General features: G+C 45.2%; 1 protein-coding gene and 1 long non-coding RNA gene across 11 annotated transcripts in view; one reads left to right on the top strand and one right to left on the bottom strand.

The window, feature by feature from the left end:
* celf5a (cugbp, Elav-like family member 5a) overlaps positions 1–17,030 on the bottom strand; it is a 156,382-nt gene that overhangs the window by 47,109 nt on the left and 92,243 nt on the right. The window lies entirely within an intron of this gene.
* Positions 118–7,930, top strand: LOC125708995 (uncharacterized). The gene is made up of 3 exons (XR_007382571.1): positions 118–252; positions 5,053–5,151; positions 7,067–7,930. It is a non-coding gene; the product is annotated as an uncharacterized LOC125708995 (long non-coding RNA).

Here is a 17,030-nt window from a genome sequence, read left to right as displayed (position 1 = left end):
AGCGCACGTCACGTTAAGGGCCTTACGTACAATAAACTGTTAACCCAATCAGATGGCACACAGCGGCCAGAGAGGCGGAGCGAGCTGGTTATAAATAGCGATTATGAAGGCGGGGAACGAGCGGCGTGTGTGAAGCCGGAAGGAGCCGGTAAAGGATTTGGCGATAGAGATTTACGACAAATTAACGGCAAGCAGCTGGGCGAGAGTGCAGGAAGAAAAGAGGGCAGACCGCCCTGACAGCGTGGGGAAGCGGTAAGTTAAGAACAGCGCCAAATGGGGCCTCCTGCTTCCCTGGGCGGCTCCGGCAAACGGCCCCCCTCACGCGAAACCGTGTGCAGTGACAAAGCCAGAGTACGTCGCCACGTCTCGCCCTACAGCCCCTGCTAGCTTGGCAAGCAGGAGTGGCAAAGCACATATCATTATTTATATTATAATAACACCGCTTGTTATTATCACCCTCTTGCTTTAAACCATAAATAAAATTTCATTTAGAGTCTCTTTTAAAAACCCATAAAGCATTAATATTGACTCAGGGCTGCAGGGCGGGAGTTCACCTCTCATCCACTAAGAGCATGGTCCATTTAACTTTTGTGCCATTAAAGATAATACTAATAAAAAGAAATTGCTAACACGAAATCTGCCCACCCCAGCCTACTCCAAGCCCCACTCACCGCCTCATCAATATATATGCACATCCCCCTGGATGGAGATTTATTCCGTTCCCTCGTACCGCGAAGTGCATTTTTTGTGGCGAGCAAGTTTCGGCTAATTGCGACGCAAGTAGCACCAGTGCCTCCCCAGTAGGACCCAAGTTCTGCCCAAACGCAGAGGCGCATCTCACCCACGTGCGCGCTCCCCTCTCCCGAGGTGTCACGCTATTACGGGGATGCAGCGTTAATAAAAGATTGTAGAAGGAACTGACAACGCATGGTTGATCTAATGAGATCCCTAACTGTTCCTGCCATCTGCTAACAAGAAGCCATGACATTATCTAAGCTAGAGTTTGTGCCTTTTCATTCAATATAAATACAAACTTAAACACGGGTATATTGATGGTGATCTTTCTTCAACAAAATACTTCTTATCAAATACATTAATTCCAATAGTTATATAAAACACCAGCTATTGTTCACTGTCATTCGAGTAGGTCTTGGGAGCATATTTTAAAAATCACAATAGATCTGCGAAACATACTAGAATGAGAACGCTAGGTGATCAATATTTTGGAAGGGGGACTTCAGTTATACAGAATATTTAATTGTGGACATCTCAAAGAAAGCTTCGTGAATGAGTCATTGCAGTATAATATACTTAAATAGTTACTGCTTCTAATTTTCAATTAAGATTTTTTTCTCCAGAATGACATATTGGGCAAAATATTTATTTTTGCAGTGACGTTTTAGTTGCATCTGGACTTCCAGAGAAGTAGGATTCTACAATAGCAGGTATGGTTAAGTCTATTACCTGTACATTTTTAAATAATTCAGGGCAGGAATTAATATTACACCTCTAATTAAGTAGACAATACGATGAAGGCTGAGGGATGTTTCACACGGTGACAAATGTCATCAGAAAGGAAAAAAAAACGAATGTGTCTCCTCACCGGAGATTATCCTTGAAAAAGCAACAATAAGCTGGAACCGATCTTATCACAAATTGTATCCCTCACAAAGATCTCTCGGATGGGCCCCCGTCTTCAGCCGAGCTGGCAGACAGACCTGCGCGATTTACAGCAGGTATTTAACTAAATCCGTTCCAGTAAAATGCAAGAACGGAAGCCTAGCTGGGACACACACCGCGGTCACGTCTGCAATCCCCCCCACGAGCTCAGACGTGTTGAGTTGCCCCGTGATTAAGGCTGTTACGGGGGGTGGTTGGGCTTTAAGCCTCTGATTGCCGCGGACAGGTAAACGACCTGCTGCCACCTATGGCTCGGTGCACCGTTAAGGTTTCCGGCACGCTGATGTATCGGTATTGTATACAGCCTGCCTGCCACCTCCTTTGGACCCATTGTCCCGGTGCCAGATTTCGGCAGAACCAGTATTCCGTACGACAAATAATTAAACTAAGAGCTATGGTCTGATTGACTAACTACTGCTAGAGTAAAAAAAAAAATAATCCAGCTGCCTGTTTGTTATCGGGTTTCCGAAGGTGAAACGTCTTTCAGGGGGGATAAACGCTATCTGACTGCCGCTGTCACCCAGGCTACGGGGAATGACTGCATCTGTGCAGGAAAATACATGGAGATTTGGTCCTTGGGGAGGTCCACCTTAAATTCCCCGTGTATCATTTCAGGGCGAGTGGCTGTGACGCCGCATCAGTGCCGATGATGCCCATTTACAATGAAAATGCACGGCAGGAAGGCAGACAGGCATAACACGGGAGCGCGCATTAACGCCGGTCACCGTCGGCTAGCAAATTGAAAAGCGCGGTATCCATCAGAGAGCAGGCTTAGGCCACTCTCCTAACACGTTTAAATTGCAGTAATCTCCGATGCAGATCACATCTGCGGTTAATTGGAGGATTTGCCGGAGGATCTGAGCGCGGCTTCACTCTGCTCCTGCGCCCGTGTTTATTTTCGGAAAGCGGCGCCTTTAACCGTTTGCCTACCGAGGCCCAGGCGAAGGTTTGGGGGGGGAGGGCAGACATCGCTCGCTAGAGCCGCGTAATAAAACATAATTGTTCCCTTTTTGGGTCACAGGTGCTCACTCGGCATGAGCGGTGCTGGCGTGGGGTTGTCGGCACCGCGTCCGGCCGCGCGGTAGTGCCTGTGGACAGCGCCACGCGCGCGGAAACAGGCGGTTCCGTCGGGAAGTGCGTCGGCGACGGGGAAATGGGCTTCCTGCGCGCGGCCTAGCGAGCTGCTCGTAAACACGTGTATGCGCGTACACACACAAATACACGAACCACCCCCGCGCTGTCACGGTGACGGTAGGAGGAGAGAGTGCTGGTAGGGGGGGGTGGTAGAGGAGAGGTGTTAAGAGTGCAGGGAGTGGCAAGCGATTATCTGTTTTTTTCCCATTACCCCGCTGTATACATGCGCCTCATTTACATTCATGGTTATCCAGATAATGAAGCTTTCAATCCGGGGGATCCTGCGGTGAGAACAATGAACCCAATTACCTCCTGCCGCCCGCGAGATGGGATGGCAGACTCCGAGACAGATGGGAGAGGCCGCGGTCGGCCGGCGATCCAATCACATTCATCTCGCGCATACCCCCCCCCCCCCCTCCCGTTTTCCCCCGTCCTCGCGAGCGTCGCTACTTATCAACAGGCTGGAGCTAAAGTGCTGGGAGCATTACATCAAATATACCCCCCAACACCCCGCCACGACCCCACCCCCCAACTTCTAGCCCTTACTATTTCTTGCAGCTGTGTGAGGTAAAGGTTCCCCTGGAGCCCCCTCTGTCTCTCCCGCACGTTCAAGATCCTCTTTGGCTTCAAGCGCTAGAAGGACTAACTGTAACTCTTAAATGGAAAGGAAACTTTCATGACTTTTAAGATCAGCATGTTGTTGGGTCTTGGTATAAAAAACCCACCGGAAACAGTGAAAAAACAGTTTGAACAGTTTATCAGAATATTAGTGCTTATCCTTCCATCCATCCTCAACGGCCCCCGGTCCCACACCTCGAGGCTGCATTGCTTTTGCAAATCTCGTGTAAAAAAGAAACGGACAAAACGGCTGAACAGTATGTCTGCTGCATTAAATTTGAGTGTAAAATTTTATCCTGCACTAAATATATATTACGTCATGTGAATCCCCTTATAATATCTTCGCCTGCATACACATGGCCGAGAGATACAGTTAAAATAAAAAAAGCTTGCAGCTGCAATGGGATTTGAAAGGACAAGGGTAAGAGACTGCTTCCCCTAAACAGGAGGCTGTGGAATACAAATAATCCATCTACCCATCCGTCTTCTAATCGCTTATCAGGGTTACAGCGGGGCCTGCAGCCCAGAACGCTAATAATGCTCCGTGTTAATCAAAAGGTTAATCAAATCACTTTCGGAGATGACCGATGGTATGTGTACACGGAGAGGAGCCTAACCTAGCGTGTGTTAAACTCGTTTGCTATGGTTTTAGTTAAGATTTTTTTCCTTAAATGTACTGCCCCAGGAGCAAGAAGCAAGGTCAAAACGCAGATTGCTGCGTGATCGGGTTCAGTGTGGGGGCGTAAACATTGCTTTTCAGTGACAGCTATGATCGATAAATAGTGGGAGAGCTTTTTAAAAAGCGAAATCGCGGGGACAGGTTATCTGACTGGAATGCATTCCTCTGCACGTTAAGTCATCTTTGCTGTAAAAACACAGGGTATAACTGACGCGTTTAGGCAGCGACGTAATTTACTGAGGGTCCGTCCAAGTTCACTTTTTTCCTGCTAGGAGGGAGTCAGAGATCAGTTTTCCGTTGGATGACTAAACTGTGGCTGCTTTCTTTTAGATACGTGACATCGATAACTTTTACTGTTGCTACCAAGGGCTGGCTTTACATGAGGTGTGAGGTTTTTAGAGCTCATGGGCTCATCTCTAGAGGTCTTGTACCTTGTCACCCAAGATAATGGCTCAAAGTGTTGACTAAAGTGAAAGTGCCACTTAACACCCAGTGTGGTAACGATCAGGGAGGAAAACGACAGGCCAATCAGTTTCGTAATGTAAACACGCACAATGGAAAAAAGATCCTACTTTCTCAAATAAAATAAATTGTAACGTAATATCGGACTAAGCACAATTCGCCACAGATATCAATGCGTCAATGTAGGATTTTTATTAAAATTGCAACGTAAATTTCGACTGTAAAAAAATGCAATATATAAAACTTCTAACTGCTAGACAGAAGTGAAATTAATAAGAGAGATTAAGATGGTTGAAACTTAATGCTTAATATCACAAATAGAAATTCTTTCACGTTAATAAAAAAAATCAGGTAACAGCAGCAGTTCCTCTATCTAAGAAAATGTTTTAAATGATATGCCAGATAGTTTCCCGAAGAGATTAGCCGGCCCTGTTTATCTCAAATAGCTAGTAAAATTGTGCATTTTTTGTGCGCGATAGGAGCGTGTCGTACGCATTAACAATGGAAGATGCGGGAGGCCGGCCCGCCACTACACGGACTCGATGCCGGGGCGGACAGAGGAGCGCGTCGCAGCAGAGGTGAGAATCTCCGCGCCGGAGTTAATTGCTCACAACTTCCTCCACCCGAGGAAACGCCGGGAGGTGAGTGTCGATCGCTTCCAGGCGAACGGCGCGCACTTAGCGTAACAAAGACGGCGGCCGTTGGGGAGCTGTGGGCGTTCTGACTTTCAGCTTTTGTCGTTTATCGTCTTGCATTTTTCAGCAAAAACCCTTAATGATTTTTTTTCTCTCTCTCTCTCTATGGCAATTGCGGCGTAAGGAAACAGCGTCTTTTTGGGTAGTGCTAATAGTCATTTACTTAAAGATTATGTGTTTTGGCCTCAAATTCAATGCAGAATAGTGTTTTTTTAAGGGAAAATAATTAGAGGGTTAATGTATGATAATAAATTTACCATTGAATGAATTCCAGTGTTTTATGCTTGTGTCACGCAAATACGCCCAATACCCATATTTCTTTACAATCATCTTCCATAATTTTCAGCCCGTGATCAATAATATAATTGACTTCTGGATGGACGCTGCTGTTTCGAGGAAAAGCAACAGCATCACCACTCAGGCTTTCAGACACAATCCGTATCTTAATTCTGAAGCCTCTTTCTTTGGGAAAGTCAGCCCTTGTATAAATAAAATGGAAGAGAAGATTATTTATCTTTTTTCTGGCCCTGAAATCCAAGGAACAAAAAAAGAACCTGCAGCAGTTATTACAGCTCGCAGCTGACCTTTAGCGGCAATTTCGCCACTTGTTCTGTGGCGATTACAAGGCGGCGGCTCCCGAAATCATCTCAGCTTTGACCTGCTGTGATTCCTGCTTCCTGAGAAGTGGCAGAATCATATTCCTGACAAAACAGTGTGTTTAGCATTTTCTAGACTGTATTTCTGCCAGGGGGCGGCACTGTGGCTCGGCGGGTAGCCCTCGTGCCTCACACCTCCTGGGGCTGTGGGGCTTGAAGTCCACCCCCACTCAGTGTCTGCAGTCTGCATGCTCTCCCCCCATGTTGCACGCCTTTCCGCCGGCTACTAAGTTTTCTTCCCGCAGCCCAAAGACATGAAGTTTTGGCTAATTGGTGCCTGTAAATCACCCCTGGTGTGTGAGTGTGTGCGTGTGCCCTATGATGGGCTGTTTTCCCGTTCAGTGTGTACACCATGCTGCCTGGGAGAGGATCCAGGCACCCCCACAACCCTGAGCAGGATGGATAGTAACTATTCGTCAGACTCAGTACAGTGTCCTCCTGTAATGTTCTGGATTCAGTGTAAGCAGCCTTTGTCATCTTCTGGTGCAAATGTTGAGACACAGTCCAGCTCCCTATGAACAATAGCCGTTCATGACCTCCAAGGTCTTGCATTATTATTACCCAGACTCTATATAGGGGTGGCCTGGTTGCTGAGTGATGTGGTCTCTTCAGAGCTCTAGAGTAGGTTTCCATCAGCCCCCTGCACTGTCCTCGAGGAGTCTTCACTAGCTGTCCTAACCTGGGATTTCCCTGTGCCTGTGCGTGAGTGTCCTGCAATGGAGACTTGTCCTGCCCAGGTGATACCCCACCTTATGCTCTGCGGAATGGCTCCCAGTAACCACCAGTGACTGAGCAATATTGCAGCGAGCATTATAGAGAGTACTGCAGAATAATCAAGAATGCTGTAGAGTATTGCAGAGAGTACTGTGGAGTATTGTATAGAATACTGAAAAGTATTGCAGAGAGTACTGTGGAATATTATAGGGAATACTGTAGAGTTTTGCAGCAAACTAAGTGGCTATGAGTAATATGGTCACAGAAACTACTTTCAGTATTGAGGGCTGGGGTTGGACACTTTAGGAGATGTATTATTTGTCATTCATGTGGATAATACTATAATGAACCTGCTTTGTTTAGTTCTATTCATCATTCTCCGCCCTGCCTTTTTAATTGTAGCAGAGCTGTCTTTCATTTGCGTTCAGGTATGTTTCCCTGCCGATGAGTGTAGACCGGAGGACAAAGAGGATGCACAGGAAAAGAATAAGGCCAAGCAGCAGTTTGCTGGCACCGTTATGTGCCAAGAGAAGCTGTGCAGAGCCGACACCAGCCAAAGGATTAATGATCCCGGGGGAGGCTAAGGTAAGCTCACGGCTCCGGCCTGACATCTTTGTACTTGTAAGAGCACACAAATTAGCCGGGCGACGCGGCGAGTAATGGCCGGGCAGCCCCGCGTCAGGCCCGTTTAACAATGTGGGCGAGGAGGGAAGCGCGGGGAGCTGCTGGCTACTGTCACCTGAGGATGTGCTCTCGGCAAACCTACAGCCACCGTGTCACCCCATGTTATTTAAACTGTGCTCCAAAAATACAACCCATCCGCTCGCTAATGCGCTTCACATCCTGCGCTGCACCCCACGTTTGCCAGAAAGAAAAAAACAGTCGCGCTTATGAGCCCCCGAATGCCAGCGTGGCCGGATTATTAAAAAGCTCAGGCAAAACGACGCTATTACAATTATTCCATCGATCCATGCCTTTTCCGTAAGTGCTTATCCCCGGAAGCACAGGGCACGAAGCAGGGACACCGCGGATGCCGTGCCTGATACAGCACGTTACGGTTTAGTTTTTATTTTTTTGTAAAAAATACTTTTTTCCCATAGCATTGTGCTGACGACACTCATGTACTGCTCATTATTTGACTTTCTCTGTATGAGGTCATTGTTCATCCTCTCCATCTGTCCATCCATGTATCCACCCATCCATGTATCCAGCCATCCATGTATCCATCCATGCATCCATCCAACCATGCCTCCATTCATCCATCTTACAGCAATTTAGTATCTAGTACAGGGTTACAGGAATTGGTAAAAAAAAAAAAAACTGAAAAAAAATTCCAGTTACTAAATCTTCCAGAAGATACTTCCCCATTACATATATAAATATATCTATATTTCATAATCTCCCATCAAATGGCAAAACCAGGAAGCAGCACCTTCACACAGGAAGCCACCCGACAGTTTGCTGCCCGGTGGCACGTCGCCTAAGAATGGCTCTTCCTAGGGTTAAGTCCGGTGGAAAAAAAGCGACATGGAGGATGGCAAGAGGACCGGCGGCTGTCAGGCGCTGACGCCTGGCCCAGAACAGCGCCTCTCACTAATGACCGCGAGATCTGAATTCCCTCACTCCCGCGGGGAAACAGCTGCTGCCTCGGGCAGCATCTCACGCGGCTTTGAAGGGTCGCGATGCTGGCGGCGCTCCTACCCAGCAGAAGCGCAGGCATGTTGCGCCAGCATGGTGGCTAAGCCCACTGAAACCCCCATCCAGCCAATTTACTCATCCAACATGCCAAGTTGCCCCTAATAGAGACACAGGGGGATGGCCTGCTGTGAGGTCCTCCCAAAGACAGGGGGCGAAATAGGAAGGATGAGACCTACTCCGCATGTATCTTTTCTGTAGAGGAAAAAAAAGTCAGTTTGATTCTCTTCAAACCAATTTTGTCAAATGACAAAAAGCCTCCCTGATATTTCCCTTGCAGACTCACAGACTAACACATAGCCCCTGGTAAGGCTTACCCTTTACAATGTGATATGCAGTCACAACAACGTGCGGGGGGGGCTGCAGATTGCCAGGCAGCGTGCTGAATTTCCATTGTGGCCGCGGTTAATAATTCCCGCCACGTCCCCTGATAACTAGAGCGCCCGGAATAAAGCTTCAGCCTGCCGTGTCCCCGCTTTAAAAAGGACCAGCAGTGTCAAGCCTTAGGTTAGCGCCATTATTTAAAGGCGTGTGACCAGCTGCCATCTGACGCGTCCTTAAACACACAACACAAGCCTTCCTCATAAGACGCTGTTCCCATAGCGCCTCACACTGATTAATATGTTTACACTACACCTTCACACAGCTGCGTGTTTATGGCAGGAGTGTCCCAAAGTCTCTTATTCTCATATTTACTTAGCATATTTACTTTCCCCGTCAAACGTGGGTTGACAGTGGAATTGTTTTCCTGAGCCCCCGCCCACCCCCCACTCTTGACTTATCTCCTCATCAACAGTCACAGAAAACATGGTGCTAAATCAATATTAGCCCTAACAATGTAGCCTATGTTTTGATTGCGGCCATTAGAGTCATGGAGCTATCGGAAGCGGCGTCAGAGCAGTGCGGACCTCCTGTTCAGCAGGAGCGCCCGAAGCTGGCTCCAGGCTCCTGCGAGGAGGCAGGCGTCTGCTACCGTTTGAGGGGCCCCTGCACCGACGTCGCCTCGCTTCCGGCGTTTTCTGTATGATTTACGGCCCCTTCCGTCATGTTTTACATACGCCGCAAAATTTACAGCGCGCCGATGTCAGAAAGATGATTATTGTTAATTCCCTGAATATGGTGAAAGGATGGAAGACAGGAACAGTAGCTGCGATGGGGGCCGCAAGCATCTGCACAGCTGTCGTATTCACGTGGGGGCAATTTCCGAGCCAGTGGAGGCATGAGACGAGAAGTACCGGTGATGCGATAGCAGGAGAGCGCTGCGGTGTTTAAGGCTGGCTTGGAGAACTCCCTCAGATATACGTGAAAGGCTATGAAGATGGCAACATCTCAGTGTCTGATCACCGGACACAAAAGCGTTTGTGTGCTGAGCTCATAAAGGGAGCAGAGGACCTTTCTGCATAATGGGTGACGCGTTCACTCAGTTGATAGTCATTTCAAATTGGCCAGTCATTGTTAGTATGCCAATTTTGTTTGTTTTTCAAAGACGAAGAATGACATTTGTATGTCATATGTCACCATTAATGAGATAAACATCGTGCAGATGATGAATTCCTGATTTTCAAATGTTTAAACGGTATAATAATTATGGATGGAAAGAAGCGAGGCTTTAAAATGAAATCCACAGTGCATCGCTGACTGGCTTACAGGAGCCACAGGAAACAGCGTAAATCAGTCTTTGATAGGGCAGAATAGTCCATCTTTACAGTGCTACTTGTGTCTCTTTATGAGTTTTTCAGCTGATTGCTGTGTTTGATTAAAATGTAATGTGAACAGGACACCTTACCATCTAGGAATCACTTGATAAATTGTATCATATTGTGCAATAATATCGCATAATATGTGATATTAGTCTGGAAGCTCTTAAATGTTCTTCTGTAAGAAGAAACTATGTAATCAAACATCCATTCTGTGCCAAACATATAAAGGATAATTTGCACAACAGATGAGACTCAGTCTCTGTTATCTGATTAAACTGCAGTCAAGAAGCTATAATATGGTAGTGATGTTTAGCCATTCTAAGGGAGTTGGGCCGTACGGCGAATAGCAATGAAAGCAAAACCAGTGAGAGTACCAAAAAAGCAGCAATATATTGAATTTAGAAATAGAGAGGATCTGTTGTATTATGTGGTTCTATTGATTAGGCACCAAGAAATTGTGTGCTGCAGAATGACATTAGGAATTTCAGAATTTCATTTGGAATTTCAGAATTTCATTTGGAATTTCAGAATTTCATTTAGAACCGCGGACGCATGACTTAAATTTTTCTGTTGAATACATATCTTTCAGACTGCTCTGTTGTAATCCCTATGCATCCCCTGAAAAGGCTTATTTTAGTAATACTGCTTTGTGTAACGCTGTGGTCTCTCATAAGCATTGCTGTTTATTTCGAATCACGGTGCAGCACTGCGAGGCTGGCACGCCCCAGCTCGACACAAGGCCCGCACGCGTGCCAGCTTGGCGCCATTTCACAATGGAGAATTGGCCAGTTATGAGACTGGCACTCTGATCCAGTTGGTCACACTCGAACCTGCTGGGACCTCCTGCTTAAAAAACACGTCAGCAGGCTGGTAGAGTCACTCCAGACTGCACGGCACATCTGCCCTCCGTGTGGTTCCGCTCTGCCTCGTCTGGCCAGGGTTTCTGGCCAAGGAGGGGCTCGGAACCTTACACTCTGCTGCCTTTTGGATTCACTGATTCGGTCTCACCCAACGAACAAGCCATGCATTCACAAACCTGCATAAACCAACCAGACGGTGATATTTCATGATATTCAAAATAGCTAAGCACTCACCACGGTTCTGGGTTATGATTAATGTGCAGTGTTTGAGAATAAATATGTTCGTGGCATCATCATCTCTCTTTCCTACTCATACGCATGAGGCACATATGGGACATTATCCTGATGTGCTTGTTATGTAACAGCCTAATGTGTGCTTCGTAAACTTAAAAGGTCATCGAGAGGGCTGACGATGTATAAATGGGTAAAAGGCAGGTCATATAGATGGAAGTGGTCTTACGGTGATAGCACAACTCTTTCCCACAGCTACGTTTACCCTGTCACAGCACTGGAGCATAGAAGAGTCCACTAGAGAGTGAAACGCAGTGCTATTATCAGGCTAACGCTAACTGTGGCGTGTTTATGCTACTCTGGTGTGCAAGCACACATGTGTTGTGGCTAAACTGTTGTGACTCCTCATTCTACCCTTGGGTAATAAAAATCGCCATGGCGCCAAGTCTGCTAAATGTCTAGGAAATATGGGTAGCCAGTGTGTGTTTTGTGCCATAGTGTTGTTCACTGTAAACAGGCATTTGGTGTTAATTTCATAGAGCGCCGGCTGAACATTAAATACAGCAGTTAGCAGGTTGGAAACAGGCTTCTAAGAGCATGTGAGCTTGTGATATGAGAAAGTCGATAATGCATGAAACCAGGAGACACACAGAACGTTTCACCGCGAACACAATCATGTGTCCCGTGAGCCGGACACTTCTTTGTTTACGCGCATTTTTCTACAGACTCGGAAACACACAGGAAATCTAATTTCCTTGCAATGCAATCCATCCCATCAGATGAATTATTTAAATTACGCACCGTGGAAGCTCGCAAGCAGCGGGAACAGCGAGATGCGCGGGAAAACAGCGGTGTGGGCTTTAGGATGACGCATGCTCCAGGTCGAGCGGGGTCGAGTTACAGGGCTTTCCCGAGTACTGGAGGACATCTCCGTTAACAACTCCGAGGTCCAATAGTACTCCCTGCCACGCTCCGTCAGCATCCGACAGTAACACTATACAGCTGGAGCACTGACATTACGCCGGCCTGGAAAAATCTCTAATGGTCCGAGACTCCTGCACTGCACGTGGCCCCTACTTAACATTCTGAATCAATGACATCCCAGATCCTGAGATATTACCATTAGCGGAGAAGCTCGGTGCCCCTAAATTTACCCCTCCCCGAAGCACGTTTTGCCTCTCCCTTATTCCCTCGCAACATTAATGGAAGGCAGATGTCCATGAGCGCGTCCAGGTTTTATGCTCACATTACTGCTTTTCAGAGTCTTTTTTCTTAAACTCTCAGGTGATTTTTATAAAGCGCAGCATTGATCACAATATGTCCAAAGCCCACGTCACAGGCTGCTCGCCCATATTTTATTATCGTTGTGTCAGGTCGTTCATTAGCTGAAACTCCAGGGAATCCTGCAGAAGTCTTTTGCCCCATTACTGATCATTTAAAAACTTAGCTTCAAAGACTTCTCACTGACCAAAATTGATACTTTTTACAAGAAAAACAATGAAAAATGTAGAAAAATAATGGAATTTTTTAGCATAACTGGAAATGTACTGTATCAGTGTGCTGTATAGATATCTGAACGGTTACATAAATCCATCCATCTTCTACACTGCTTAGCTGGCAAAGTGTCCCATCTTACATAGAGAGAATATATATACAGTACCAGTCAGAAGTCTGGACACACCTGCTTGTAATACATTTCCCTCTATTTTAGCTGTGTTATTCACCTTATAAGTCTCCTTATAGCTTATAGGAACCTTGGATGTTAGCATTATACCCCCAGGCAATGAAATAATACATACCAAATGTTACAACGACCAAGAGTACTGTACAAGATCTCAAAATTTTCTCATATTTTAGTCTATTCAAAATAGCCCCCTTTTGCTTCAATGGCATCTTTGCAGACTCTTGACATTCTTTCAGTCAGCTTCCATTTGTAGTCACCTGGAAGGCTTGTCCAACAGTCCTGAAGGAGTTTCCTGAAGTTCTGGGCAAAAGTTGGCTACCTCGCTCTTACTCTTCGATGCAATGCATGCCGAATCAAATCTGAAGGGTTTAGGTCGGGGGATTGTGGGGGTCGGGTTGTCTGGTGTAGCACTCCTCTTTCCTTGTTCACAGGATAATAGTACTTACATAATAACAGTACTTACATAACCTCAAAATGTGCTTAGGGTCATTATCTTGTTGAAAAACAAATGATTGTCAGTAGGCGTGTCCAGACTTTTGACTGGTCCTGTACATATTCACAGACACATATATGTATGGGCTGTCAAAGTTAACACGTTAACGTGTCCCGGATCTTTTCTTGGCTCCCTATTGGTGCTCACATCAAGCGCTTGGTGCGGGCTTATGGCTCCATGAATGAACAGGTATCCATCTCCATCAAAAGGCTCCTCAAGACTTACATTAGCCTCATCTCCTTCGGTCAGCAAACCAACATTGCTCAGAGCTCCCTCCAGCACATGAGAAGTATCACTACAGACAGCTCTCTTGTGCGGTCCCTCAATGGTAGTATGAACTACTGAACCACATCCGATCGCCTCACTCTCTCACCACTTTCAAGAAACACCTGAAGACCCTTCTGTTCTATGAATTCCTCTAAATCCTCATGCCTCCCACGTTCCCTGAATGTTCATTTGTTGCATTTCTGGTTCTTGAATAGTCTAATGAGGTTCCTGTTTTGACAGAGTACCTCCCGCTCTTATCCTGCTTACACTCGTACTTGAGGTTTCATTGGAAGCTCAGCCTAGATGCACTTATGCCTAGTTGACACCATGACAGTATGTCACTTGCACGTCACTTTGGACAAAATATGTAAATGTAACGTGTTACCATCAATTTTAAAGTCTCTATGCATTACTATTTCTTGCGCTGCTGGACACGTTCATTTTTGAGACCCCGATGAGAAAATAATATGAGTGGAATTTTTTTAATAGAGACCTAGAGTATTCCTTCCAGGTTGTGAACAATGTGAGAATGTTGGCTGTGTTGTTGTATAGCATCCCAGAATTCACAGCTAAAAACAATTTTTGAATTAACACTCCGTTAGTGTCTCACGGGGAAGCTAAAGGAAGGGAAAGGCATGGAAACATCGTTAGTTGATTCATTTCATTTTTAAAAATGACCAGACTGCTCAGAGGTTAAAAATATCATAATTTGCAACAGTTGTTTTATTTTATTGGAAGCTAATACGTTAAAATGAGGACCTTGCTGGTTATTAAGGCACTTTCAGTTGTCAGGTTTCTGTTTTTAGAGCCATTCGCCAAAAAGATTTTAGATTTAGATGTTTTTGTTCCTGAACATTCACATTCTGTTTTGAGAGTAATGTTATAAACTGAGAAAAAAGAGTCTGTTGGTGGACATAGTGGAGTGAATTGCATTTATGTACTAGCAGTTTCATTTGACCTATGCAACTCTAATATGGGAATAATCTATTCTTGTCTTTATTTTGAGACTTGTGTTTGGAATACATAAATTTCTACACTGAATACACAGACTATAAAATGTATCGTGATGTAAAACTTAATCGTCTGACAGCTATTTCCTTTAAGCTTAGGATACACTGGGTTATCGTTGAAAGGCTCTTAGCCTGTAATGTGAATGCGCTTTCTGGTGAACTTGGCCCTTTATGTTACAGCAGAGGCTCTGCGTCTGCCGAATGATCGCCATCCCGAGCTGACGGTCGGCATTATCATTGGCAGGAAAGCCTGGGGAAACAGTAACGTTTCACCACATTCGGTGTCTGGCACCCCAGCAAACAATAACCAGGGTGTAAAAGGAAGAGCGCAGCCTGGCCTCTTAATTAACTCCTGTTTGGCAACAGGATGTGTGCCTGACAACTTTAATCCATCAGTTATTAAGGCCTTATTTTAAAGGGCCAACACGGACCAAACACCATTAATTACAGACCCCTTTCATCTGCAATTTTCCTCAAAGATTCTTGGGGAAAAAAATGTGGCTCGACAACTGATTTTTTTTTCCAACCCAATTAACATTCATAAAATATCCCAATCTGTCGTTCTTCCTGCTCCCAGCGCTGAAGAGGACCTTGTTAATGTAATGAATGGTATTTCGCTGTTTATGTTTTGAGCTCCTGTCCAGTTTTTTATTTCGCCATTCAGGACATCGGTGATGTTCTTCTTTCAAAAGCAATTCAAAGACCACTGTTTCCGGGCCCTATTGTTTTCACCATGGATGCAGTTCCTTTGAGACTTTTAATAATCACTAATGCCTGAATAAGAACTATTGCTGTTCATTAAGGTGCAAATCTGTTAATGGTGATGATGTCAAACACATACGACAAACGATATATTTCTTCGAAACGATAAACCACAATTATGCTGTAATGACATAAAGGAGCCAATAAAATTTTATTTCTCTGTTTATATCGTTATAAACTAGATATAAGTATTTAAACCAGCTATCTGTCAGGGAGGGTTGAAGGTTAGTCAGGCAAATATTTAATGTAAGTAAAACCGTATGAGAAATATCAAACTGATGTCTTTGTGTCGTTATGAATTTGATTCATTTAGGATGAATAGCATTTAGTTTTTTTATTTGAAATGATGACATTTTGGATGTAATTTGTACCTGAATAGCCTGACACTGTAATACTATAATGGATTTTTAAATGATTATTTTGTTTATGTCAATTTGAAATGGTTCAGCAGGGATTGTTTGTTCCTCAGTTCTGGCATTTTAGCCTTTCAGAAATGGAAAATAAGGACACTCTGTGTACTTTTATGCTTGCAATACAGATGCAAAATTAAGCCGGACTAATAAGCATGGTAATAACTCGGAAAATATTCCCAAAACTGACTTTTTCCTTGCTTAAAATACATAATGCATCTTTAAAATAATGCGAAATTGTTGCGCGTTCTGTCACTTATGGACAATTGTTGTGCATCATTATTAGGCTCTACAAACTCCATTTTAAATCCCCTGGGGTCTGATAAACCTGCGGTGACCAGAATCATAAGGAGAATTAATGATGTCAACATAACCATCCAGCAGCTATTCCTGGGCCTCAGACAGGGGTTTTCGGGTCCTCAACCCTCCCTGCTTATGCAGCCATAAACAGTATCACCTCAAGGCACAGATATATGTTTAACCTCTTTATTAACCTTAATATATGCTTTGTTCAAATGGCATGAGCGAACAGCCACTACAGTGGGATTTGAAGGGCGAGATAAGCCTCAAATATCTTCAATCACCCAAAAATGAGCACAGGACTGGAACCTTTATCATCTTTATATGGAAACCGATCTGTTTGAGCCGTAAGGTCCGCAGCACTCGCGGGTCGCCTTCTCCGTATTCGGATGACAGGCCCCCTGCCTGTCGTGTTTCCTTTGTGTCCACATTGTGTGTTATTGCTCGCGCTTACCACGCCGAGTGCGTCGCGTGTTGTCGTGACGGCGGGAGACATCGGCGTTCTTCGACAGACTGCTTTGCGCACTGCTCTTTGATCTCCAGTCATGCAAAATACAAACAGAATATTATTGACTGAGTCACAGTCATTACGGCGTCACACCAGAGGGTGTAAAAAGGAAATTGGAAAACAGGATGCAGCTCAACAATGCATGTTGTAGCTGTAAGGCGGGAGAAACACAAAGGGGCCACCAGTCTCGCAGTGCTGCATTTTACATTTTTTACAGTAGATGGTTTATTTGCTCATCCCAGGCCGGGTGTCCTTGTCTTGCACTTTCTAGGCTGGATTTCAGTGTCAGTGTGACTCCCCTCTACTAGTGTCTGGATGGACGGGTGCATGATGGATGGATGGACAGATGGAAGGGTAGATTTCATTCCTTAAAAAGTGACATTATAATTCTGCAGCCAACTGCTCGTAACCTGCTTTAAGGTTCCTCCTGATCATGTATGACAAGGTGCTGCTGTACTAAATCATAAACGTC

The sequence above is a fragment of the Brienomyrus brachyistius genome, chromosome 15 (genome assembly GCF_023856365.1).
Source record: "Brienomyrus brachyistius isolate T26 chromosome 15, BBRACH_0.4, whole genome shotgun sequence".
Classification (NCBI taxonomy): domain Eukaryota; kingdom Metazoa; phylum Chordata; class Actinopteri; order Osteoglossiformes; family Mormyridae; genus Brienomyrus; species Brienomyrus brachyistius.
Note: the sequence above shows the minus strand (reverse complement) of the source record. Positions and strands in the feature narration are given on the sequence as shown.